This window comes from Embiotoca jacksoni, unplaced genomic scaffold (genome assembly GCF_022577435.1).
Source record: "Embiotoca jacksoni isolate LCO1_2020_lvr unplaced genomic scaffold, fEmbJac1.0.p SCAF_27, whole genome shotgun sequence".
Lineage (NCBI taxonomy): Eukaryota > Metazoa > Chordata > Actinopteri > Embiotocidae > Embiotoca > Embiotoca jacksoni.
Genome location: NW_027185378.1, coordinates 5,743,031 through 5,754,570, shown reverse-complemented (window position 1 = coordinate 5,754,570; position 11,540 = coordinate 5,743,031). Strand labels below are relative to the sequence as shown.

Sequence of the window (11,540 nt, the reverse complement as noted above, 5' to 3'; positions counted from 1 at the left end):
TTGCAGTTGTAATTTGCTGGTACACAAAAGTCAGTAGCCTAAATTGCATCTTGATTTCAACCAAACAAAACCAATTAGCAGTTGGCCAAAATGATATTTGACCTGTGCTGCTTCTTACATACACCTATAGTTTCCACAGCTAGAAGTGTTTCAGCATCAGTACAGTATCTGTCTGTAGCTTTGAAATACAAAAAAACACAGCAGACACATAACCGATATTTGTTGTTACTGCATTACAGTCGTGATTGCTCAGACGCATGCAGATGAAGATTCACAGCCAATTTTTTTTACTGTACAGTTGCTTTCATCCTCACACAGCTGGTTACATAAGAGATGTACGCCATTTAACTGGCTTGGCATTATTTGGTCGGTGGCCAGAACTGCAAATAAAGTATGCAGTGTAATGATTTAAAACACTACAGGGGTTACTCTTATAATGGATCTCTTGTTCCAACCATTTAGCAAATATTTGATTTGCGTTATCCCTATAAAGCGCCATTTCAAAGGAGTGTATTAAGGTTACAAAGAAAGTACATGTATGATAGAATACAATCAGTTTCACATGGTCATGACATCACTGCAGTCTGTCCCCTTCAAACATGTGGGCACCCTGAGTGAACCCCAGAGTCTGGCTATTGGGATACTGAGACAACACGTGAGGTGACTGAGTGGCTGATACACAAATACAACTGTCCATTTGATAGTAAAACTTGCGTACAATGGATGCAAAGGCAGCTTTAAGTAGCTGTATATGCATGCGTATCCGTATCCCTGTTTCATCGATGAGCCACCAACTAAAAAAATGTCCTTTCATCTCTCATCATGATCAGTGTGAGTTTTATCAAAAGGCAGCAAAATAATTCTGTGGTTCGAAACAAAGACATTTCTTCACGGGTCAATGATACCTTGAGAGTCAAGGTCCATTGAGAGAACCGGCCGGCCATCATGTGACTCGTTATGGTCACAATGGTCATGAGGTAAATGGGGTTTTAGTCGTTCCCGTCACATTAGTCATGCTATGAACGGGGTATGGCTCCAGTCTTCTTTGCATAACACTTACATTGACCAACGATCTGTACGACTGAGATCGCCACAGACTTACTCCAAGCCTGATTTAACTTAATTCAAAGATTTATTTTTTCACAGTTGTACCTTAATAGGCACATCTAAAACTGTGGAGTTTGGCACCAACATAATCTCCAGCAGGACAGCCAAATCAGCGATGGCATAACGGTTCCGGTTGCGGTATCAATATGTTTGATTTTATTCTGACGCTTTTGTGCTTTTTGTTATCTCCAGGACACTCTGCAAAGTATGGAAGAGGGAGATTCACCACCTGTCTGCTGAAGTCGTGGATTTTAGAGAAGAGGTGCATATTAATCGCCTTCTTCCTGATGAAGCTAAATGAACGTTTTAGAAGATTTATAATCCCATAAATTGGTGGATTTTTTTTTTTTTAGTTCCTGGTTAGTTGTCTGCTTAAACATTGAAGTTGTGCCGTGGTTATTATGTTGCTGTTCACCTTTGTTGTTAATATTTAATGAAGGATGAAATGGACACGTTGAATTTTTATCTGTTATGGAATTTGGAAGACTAGAATTCACTAAAACGCATATTGACATGCTCCAATACTTCTGAGAGAATATCTATTGGACAAAACTGGAGCAATTTCACATGTAACATGAGCTCTATGTTAAAAGACAAAAAGTTTTAAGTTTTCCCAGAAAAGAAGTCCATACATGCTGTGGAACACAGAGGAGGCTCTGTGTGAATGTGTGCAGAATTCAGGAAAATATCTGCAAAGGCAATCAGGAGCGAAACATGCTGCCCAGGGTCAGAAAGCTCTGTCTCAGTCGCAGGTCATGGGTCCTCCCAACAAGGATTAATGACCAAAAACATATTGCTAAAAGCACCTAAGCATAGTTAAGAACAAACCAAAGGACTATTCTGAAGCTCGCTTGCTTCAGAAACTTACAGTCTTGAGTAGGCAGACTTTAAACCTGAGACAACTGGAGCATTTATACTCAGGAAGAGTGGACCAAACTACCTGCTGACAGGTGCAGAAGTCTCATTGACGACTGCAGAAATCACTTGTTTACAGTGATTGCCTTATGAGTGCCATCATTTTGGTCCATGTCATTTTCATTTGTTTTATACTTTAAGGTCAAAAATCCAAAGCAAAGTCTAACTCAAAATAGAAAATAAATAATGATGGATGTCATTTACTTTAAGGTCCTCCTCCTCACATACAAAGTTCTTAATGGGCTCGGACCGAGTTACATCACTAACTCTCTCTATGAGCCTTCAAGAACTCTTGAAGCTCTCTTGCACCTCCCATGCACTTGAACTACCGCGCCTTTGAAATGCATATTGCTCATTTCATATTTGGACTATATATTTTGATCTACTTGTATTCAATTTATGCATTTTATGTATGTATTTTTGGGTGTTCCTCTGTGTCTGTTTTTATATGGAACACTTCATGTAATTATCTTTCTGTAAAGCACTTTGAGCAGCATTTTCTTTATGAAAGGTGCTATACAAATAAAGCTTTTTATTAGTATTAATTACTTTTGTAAGTTTGATTTTTTTTTTCAGAGAAATGTGTGGGTTATTCGTGTGTGTGTGTGTGTGTGTGTGTGTGTGTGTGTGTGTGTGTGTGTGTGTGTGTGTGTGTGTGTGTGTGTGTGTACCAATAGATTCTTCCACATCTGTACCTAGATGTCCATATCAATATATTTGGAATGAACACCAACTGAACATGAGATAAAAAAAAAAAACAGTGAATATCAAATCTGTTTTGTTTTCATCTGCCTTCAGACTGTTGCCTTTTTTTCTTTCTGTGTCTTAAACTCTTTTGTTAAGATATCAATAGAAGGACTGTTACATAGCTGATTTGAATGACTCTCCACAAACTGTCACCGTGATTATTAAACACACACAGCCCACCGATTCTTCAGCGTAATTCAAATGTCAAACAATTAAACTGTCTTTGACCTCCCCAAAATTCTTCCAACAACCTCTCTGACAAGTATTTTGTCATGAGGCGTCTTTTTACTTTGCTGAAAGCTGCTGAACACTTTGAGGTTGTTATTTATTTATTTTTTAGCTCCATCTCCATCTGACACATTTCACTGTCTTGCATTCTTTGATAAGGGAATGTCACTTTTCAAAAATTAGCCTTCTTTCACATTGTAATTTCTCATTTATCTGGGTTTTAGTTTTAGCCCTGCATTGTTTGATGGATGGCGATGCTGGTCTATTGCTTCCACCACTTTGATCCAGAATGACATTTCAACATTTATTGGATGATATTTTTGACCGACATTTATGGCTCCCAGAGGATGACTCCCACTGATGTTAGAAACCCAGATTTTTCATATAGCAGGTCAAGATTTGAACTTGACAAGGATAATTTAGTTCAAAAATATGTAGACCACCACTACATTTGCTGTGGCTTTTTCTGATCACATTAGTATGAATATTAATATTTTTGTTGAGACTGACATATCTTCCTACACCCCCACCAACCTAAATGTTCTACTTTTTCTCAAGAAACTATCAGAATCTATTGAAGACATTCTAATGAAGTTTACTTCTTCCTGAGAAGATGATCCGACTCCATTTGATTAAACCATTTATCTCTGATTCACTTTAGCCCCGCCTTGTTCTGTGGATGGTAATGCCGGCCAGTCAGTCCAACACGATGCCCCATATTTGTTAGACATTAATGACCCCCAGAGAATGAATCCTACTGATGCTGAGGATCCCCTGACTTTTCCTATGACCCCATCATCAAGTCAGAATATGTCCAGTCCTCTGGTTCGCAACCAAATAATTACAACACTAATGATTTTCTCAGCAGCGTCAGCTGGACTTTGTGTTTCAGTCTAATGAGCAAATGTTCGTATGTGGACAAATTTAAAGTAAGCTTCATCTAAGTCCTATTCTAGATGGGATTTTAGACTTCATTAACACATCCTGTTATGTGGTCTGTGATAGTTTTGGACAGGAAAATCATGCAAGCCTTCACACTCTACTTTCCTATGACTTTATTCTTATTTATCTTCGCATACTGGCGACTGGTGTTTTTGAGGCAAATTAGCAAAAAGAGGATACTTTCCTGTGGTTTAAATCAGAGCTGATATGTTAATCTCACAGGGTGTAGCTCTCCACAAAGCTTTTTTTTTCTCTCCATCATCTTATTGTTTCCCAAATCAAAGTGCTTCCCACCAACAACACAACAAGCAGATACAAATAATCAAGTAAAAGCATGTACATAATCAAAAGCTGCTTCACACACCAGTTAAAGGCATTTAAAACAATAAAATAAAGTTGGATCAATAAGAATCAAGTTAAAGCAGGAAAGACTCTCTGATAAAAGCATGTTTTAAGACGGGATTCAAAAGAGGTCACTGACTCGGGTGACTTGATTTCCTCAGGCAACTTGTTCCATTGCTTCGGGGCTCCACTGCAAATACTCTGTCACCTCTAGTTTTCAGCCACGGCTTGAGAAATGATAAAAGTCCTCTGCCCCAGGTTCTCAGGCTGCGCACATGCACATATACGATGAAGAGGTCACATATACTGTACAACACGGAGAAAGGCCACAATGAACTTTAAATGTCCCCAGTAAGATCTTAGCGGTTATTTTAAATCATACAGGGAGCCAATGTTGGTCGGATAAGTTTTGAACAGTCTGTATCCAATGGATGTTTGGGAGAGGCCTCTAACACATCAAAAAGTTCTGAATGGAACATATTGCAAGGATATATTTCCTTTAAAGCTACACACACACACAAAAAAATGCATGGCTTTAATATGTATAATAATAAATTTAGAGAGCTTCCGGCTTGTGCATTGAGTATCTTGATCATAATTAAGACTACATCTTAAATCGTAATTATGTTAATGTACATTTCTTGGGTGCAGTTAGTAAGCCAATGTTTTAACATTCCAAGAGAAAAAAAGTAATGATTTCAACAAATTATTTCACACAGACAACAGAATGCATGATTAAAATAATAGTGATTTTTTTTTTTTTTTTTTTTTTTTTTTTTTTTTACAAGATTGTTTGAAATGATCTCATTAAATCCTGCCGAAATCCTCTGTAATGAAACCTGATACTGATCACAAAGTTTTTCCTCACAGAGGTCTCGAGTGCCGAGGCAAACACGAGAATTTGGCTGTGATTTTTTTTTTCTTTCTTTCTTTTTCTTAAAGAAAGAAACTGAAACAAGGCCATGCAATCATTTCCAAAATCCTTCACAGCAACATTTTGTCTGCCTCCACCAAGTTTCAGGGACTTATAAAATCCCCTCAGAGTTCAATTAAAAGCAATGTTACTGCTTTGTATTGTGGGTATTGCTCAGTATCTGTAGTTCTCATTCTTTTTAAGAACAGCGTTTTGCAACGATGTTTCGTTTTGATTACTGTTTTTACCCTGGCGGTTCTTTGAAGCTTTGGAAATGTTGGTCTTCTCAGAGGTAATCATTAGTGGACCAACACAACACACAACGCAACAAATTAACAGTCAAATTGTTTATCGGTACCTCTTCTCGACCGAGACACAGTGAGAGATGCCCAAAAGCATAAAAGGCAACGTCTAAGGCGAGAATCAATAAAACTATAGATTTCAGAATGCTGTGCTTATTCCTTAATCTGACCGTGGCCATGCTGTATTGGATAAATTCACAAGGGCATCTTTTTCACTTCCATTGGACCCTGCAGACAAAAACAAAAAGTCACCTTTTCAGAATGGGCTCCAGAGCATTTAGATCTGAAATCGCAGATTACAGCTTTGATTATGTGGAAGTAAAAATTACAATATTTGCTGGAGTTTGTCAAATCTTACTGTAACTTAGTGATGGGGGAAAGCAAACCAAAAAGTTCTCCCAAGAGTCTCATATTCATAGAGGTTGCTTACTTTGGTCTTACAGTTGTAGAGCTGACAATGGGTGGATATAAAAATAAATAGATGAATAACAACAACAACCTAGGACTTGAGGGGTTGAAAGGAATTGGGCTTCTGGTTTGTCTGTGATGAAGCCATAACAAATGTTGCTGTCACAAAAGTTGTTTGCAGTAAACAAAACTTTAAAATGTCAGGTGTCACATTGTGGGAGGATGGACTCAAATACATGACACTATAGGTTGGTAAAGGTAGACACTTTTACCAGTACCACAGTTAACTGGCAGAAGTACGTACAGTGAATGTCCAGAAGTTCAGAAAAGTAAAGTCAGTGAACAAAAGAACAAACATTAAGGCGAAAACAAAGTCCAAAGGGCAAAAACACAGGTCAAACATTAGAACTTACTAAGTTCGCTAAGACAACGAGCTTGGAAGTAATGATGAGCTGACAAAGGAAGTAGGGAGCACGCAGACTTTATACACAGGACGTCAGGAGATAATTGCACGCAGCTGGAAACGATCAGGGCGGGGAAGACGATGAAGACACGTGGGAAGACGAGAGGACAGGAAGTTAAGACAACAGAAGTGAGACAAGAAGGTGACTTGTCAATATGAAAGAGGAAGTGAAAATGAAAGACAGGACAGTGAGACAAACAGGACCAGAGGATGAGGAAAAGACAGATGGACAAAACTAAATGAGAAAATGGACAGGGAGAAACTAATAAGACAAAACTAAACAACAAGGATGAACAGTGACAGCAGGAAGAAGCCATAGAATTGGAAAACCTATATATTTCTTCAGCAGTTTTCTGTGGGTATGGAGCAGATAGTTACATTTTTTTAGCATTTTAAGGTGGTCTGAGGTTGCGATGGGGGCACACATTTTTAAATTTACCTGGCTTAATACGGACATAATGTCAGTCACTATGACACTGGGGCCACATGCACAAGCCAAATGTCTTCTACAACTAGTGTGAACAGGTGTCCCACTTTATGTGGGACGTGCGCAGCATTTTTATGCCTCTTCCCACGTCGCACATATTGAGACGATGTCCCACATTTTGCTTGGCCCTAGTGACTGAAAAAAATATGATAGTGTATATTTTATTCATCATGTAACTGAAAGCACATCACACATTATTAAAAACACGTACATCTAGTGGGAACCTATAGATACATACCAATGAAAAAAAAAAAAAATCGCAAGAAATTTTAACTAAATTTTTTATTTGATCAATAATATAATAATGAGGGAAAGTCGGAAATAAAAAGTTTATTAAGAGTGAATGTGTTCCAGCTGTTTGTATTAAATCCAGTTGGACCTCCACACACACTCCACAGTGAAGTGAACACAATCAGTCGTTTTTCAAGCATTGAAGGAATGGAATTCTAAAAAGACGCCTCATTCTGTAGTAAAATGTTCATCTGAGATTAAATGAAGAAAATCTGATGATGTCACAGAGGACAACCTGATGATGTCACAAAAGAGAACCTGATGATGTCACAGAAGATAATATGATGGCGACAGAGAACAGAACCTAATGATGTCACGGAAGAGAATCTGATGACATCACGGAAGAGAATCTGATGACATCACAAAAGAGAACCTGATGATGTCACAGAAGATAATATGATGTTACAGAAGAGAATGTGATGATGTCACGAAGAATAATCTGATGATGTCAGAGAAGAGAATCTGATGATGTCACCAAGGAGAACTTGATGATGTCAGAGAAGAGAATATGATGTTGTCACCAAGGAGAAACTGATGTCAGAGAAGATAATTTTATGACATCACAAAAGGGAACCTGATGATGTCACAGAAGAGAAACTGATGATGTCACAGAACAGAATCTGATGATTTCACAAAAGAGAATGTGATGATGTCACGGAAGAGAATCTGATGACATCACAAAAAAGAACCTGATGATGTAACAGAAGAGCACCTGATGATATCACAGAACAGAATCTGATGACGTCACGGAAGATAATCTGTTGATGTCAGAGAAGAGAATCTTAAAATGTCACAGAAGAGAAATGATGGTGTCACAAAAGAGAATCTGATGGCGTCAGAGAACAAACCCTGATGATGTCTAAAAATAGAAACTGATGATGTCACAAAAAATAATCTGATGAAGTCAGAGAACAGAACCTGGCAATGTCACAAAAGAGAACCTGATGATTTCACAGAAGAGAATCTGATGATGTCACAGAACACTTTATATTTAATCTTCACCTCATCATATCTTCCTCGGCACCATGTAGAAAACCATGTACCTATGATCTGGCGATGCAACATGCTATTTTTCAAAATAAAAAAATAAATAAAAAGACGCCTCATTCAGTCGTAAAATGTTCACCTGAGATTACATGAAGAAAACCTGATGATGTCACCGAACATAATCTGACATCACAGAAGAGAATCTGATGTCATAGGAGAGAATCTCATGATGTCACAGAAGAGAATCTGATGTCATAGAAGAGAATGTGATGATGTCAAAAAGGAGAACCTGATGATACCAGAGAAGTGAATCGTATGATGCCACAGAAGGGAATCTGATGACGTCACAAAAGAGAACCTTATGATGTCACGAAAGAAAATCTGATGACATCACACAAGAGAATCTGATGATGTCATAGGAGAGAATCTGATGTCAGAGAAGAGAATCTGGTGACATCACAGAAGAGAACGTGATGATTTCACCAAACATAATCTGATGTCACAGAACATAATCTGATGTCACAGAACATAATCTGATGTCAAAGAAGATAATCTGATGTCACAGAAGATAATGTGATGATGTCACAAAGGAGAACCTGATGATGTTAGAAAAGATAATTTGATGATGCCAGAGAAGAAAATCGGATGACATCACGAAAGAGAACCTGATGATGTAACAAAAGAGAATCTCATGATGTCACAGAATACCTTATTTTTAATCTTCACCTCATCATATCAGAACAAAACCTGATGATGTCACAAAAAAGAACCTGATGATGTCACAGAATATAATCTCATGATGTCACAGAAGAGAAATCAGATGACGTTACAAAAGAGGATCTGATGACGTCACAGAAGAGAATCTGATGAAGACAGACCTTATATTTAATCTTCACCTCATCATATCTTCCTCAGCACCATGTAGAAAACCATGTACCAATGATCTGGCGCTGCAACATGACATTTTTGTAACTTTAAACTTAATACACTAACATATACAGTAAAAGCAAAGTCAATACACTTTGCTTTCACAGCAAAAGTTATGTTTTTTTCCCCCGCACAAGTTGTTATATTTTGTAATGTTACTTCTCACATCTTTCTTTGCTACGCACATATTGCTACTTGAGCAAATATCTTGTTGTTTGCTCACTTTGCAGTAAGGACATTTGGAGCTGATAAATCAAAGTGGCCTCCGTAGCAAGGATTTATTACCTCAGTCACAATGTGTACTTGAAATTAGCGACTTGACATTTTTCAACATGCCGAGCTCCCTTTGTATTTGACCAGCAGGCTGCTTGTGATCCGGAGTGATTCATGATTAATGTTAACAGCATGAATAAATACAATGTAATTATAGTTTATCACAGAGGGGCTGATACTTCTCACAGAGTTTAGAGGAAGACCGTGACAGCAACCTAAAAAAATAATTGTACAAGCCCAACAGGAATTTCTTGCCAACTGCTGTAAATGCACCGGCTCAGATTGTTCCACTTTGTGTCTCAGAGGCCTTTACTTCCCTTCAAGGTTGTGAGCGTTTATACCAAGAATAAATTATGGATTGCTCATTATACAAACATTGTATGCTGCATAATTGTTTTGAGAGGCCCTCCAAGAGCAGAACAAAATCATTTGGTTATGCTGTTGCTGTTAGTGTGACCATCGAACATGAGGATATGTGTCATGCACACACAAATATATATATATATATATTTTTTTTTTGTTGTTGTTGTTGTTTGTTTGTTTTTTGTAACATACTAAAATGAGGTCAGTGGAATTTGACAAAAATGTCCTGTGTGGGAGTGCACAGCCTCAGTTGTCCTTGGTTTCTATCTAGGTTTTTAGGGCTGTAATGAGTTTGATTCCACCTGGCCAGTGTTTAATCTGAGGACTGACAACAAAGTTACCCCCTGGCATCTGTCTTCTCCTTAAATGTTTTAATTCTGAAAGCAATAGTTTATTTTCCCCTTCGATTTTAAAACATCTGAAGATAACAGTGACCTAAAAATAAATAATTCCCCCCCAGAGTGGTGAGTATTTACCAGAGAAACAGCTTTTTGTAGTTATTCTTAGTTACTATATATATGCCTATAGTGCATCTGTCCACTCATTTTATGCTTAGTCCTGTGGTAGCTGTTTTGAGACTCCCCTGCCGGAGCTCAATTCTCAAATGCATTTTATTTTGAAAGGAAATGATCTGTGTCCCATCAGATATCTACTTAATTTCCAGCCAATCAAATACGTGTAGACTTAAGGATGCGATGCTAAAAATGTTAATTTATATTTTTGTCAATAGATGTTTTGTTTGCAGTGTTCAGCATTTTACTTAACAGAAGTATTCTGCGTTTGTTGTTATGGCCTCCGCTGCTCAGGATGCAGATAGGGACACCAGAGTTAAGGGGATTTACATGATCCAAGAAGATGGGGATGGAGAGCCAGAGAATGTGGCAATTATGATCAAAAGCATTCAAGTAGTGAACAAGAAGGCAGTATCATCATGGGGTTCGTCATGTGTTTTTAGCTTCTATGACCTTGATCCAAAGTTTCCAGACAACCTTCGAGTTTTTCCAGAAGGTCATTATGAATTTGGATTTGGACTCAAGATGAATGCAAAGATACAGCAGCTGAAAATCAAGTTGTTTGCACATTCACATTTCCTTATCAGATGTTTGGGGAGTTGTTTGTCTTTTGTTTTTTCATTTTCATCCTTTGCACAGTCAACAACCAGCAATCAATGGCCTCATGGATGGTTTCCTTGTTCTGACATTTAGAAAGAATTGACTAAGCTTTACAGAGGTAGGCCACTGGCTGTAATTTACTGAACTTTTATGTATGTATGCAAATATAATGAGTGTATCATATGCAGCCATGGGGAGTGGAGTGAATTACTATAATTTTTTCTCTCTGATGAACACACCAAAGGCTGTTCCTCAATGTAAATAAGTAAATGCTAAACGGCATCCTTGTCTGAACTGACCAACTGTACAACAGGGAAGAAACAAAACAAAGCTGTTCTGCTCTTGACAACGCAAAGTAGTGGGAAGTTTGCAAGTGTCGTATTAGGTGTATGCAGATTGCAGCAATTTATTGTCTGCTTTTTTGTAATGCAAGTTCAAGGCAAACGGCTACAAATGGCAACACTGCACTTCAAGTCCTGGTCAGAACACTTTCATATAGTAAAGTTAAAATGGAGACGGAAAATGTACGCTGAACATAATTATTGGAAACCTGTTGATGAATTTAACGTAGTTCCTCAAACAAAATAAAAATAAAATGAGTGATGGTTTTACAGCATGAAAAGGGGCTGATTTTTTTCACTTTGTTTTTCACAATAGAAAACACAAGAGAGGTGTCCGAGAGCACCAGAAATGCTTAAGACGTTTCACTGATAAAACTGTTTAGATTATTTCA

General features: G+C 37.8%; 1 long non-coding RNA gene across 1 annotated transcript in view; it reads left to right on the top strand.

Annotated features, from left to right (window-relative positions):
• Positions 1-2,567, top strand: part of LOC138204932 (uncharacterized) — a 4,752-nt gene extending 2,185 nt beyond the window's left edge. The window contains exon 3 of the long non-coding RNA XR_011178838.1: positions 1,300-2,567. This is a non-coding gene — a long non-coding RNA (uncharacterized lncRNA). The remainder of the gene's footprint in view (positions 1-1,299) is intronic.
• Positions 2,568-11,540: the final 8,973 nt, after the last annotated feature.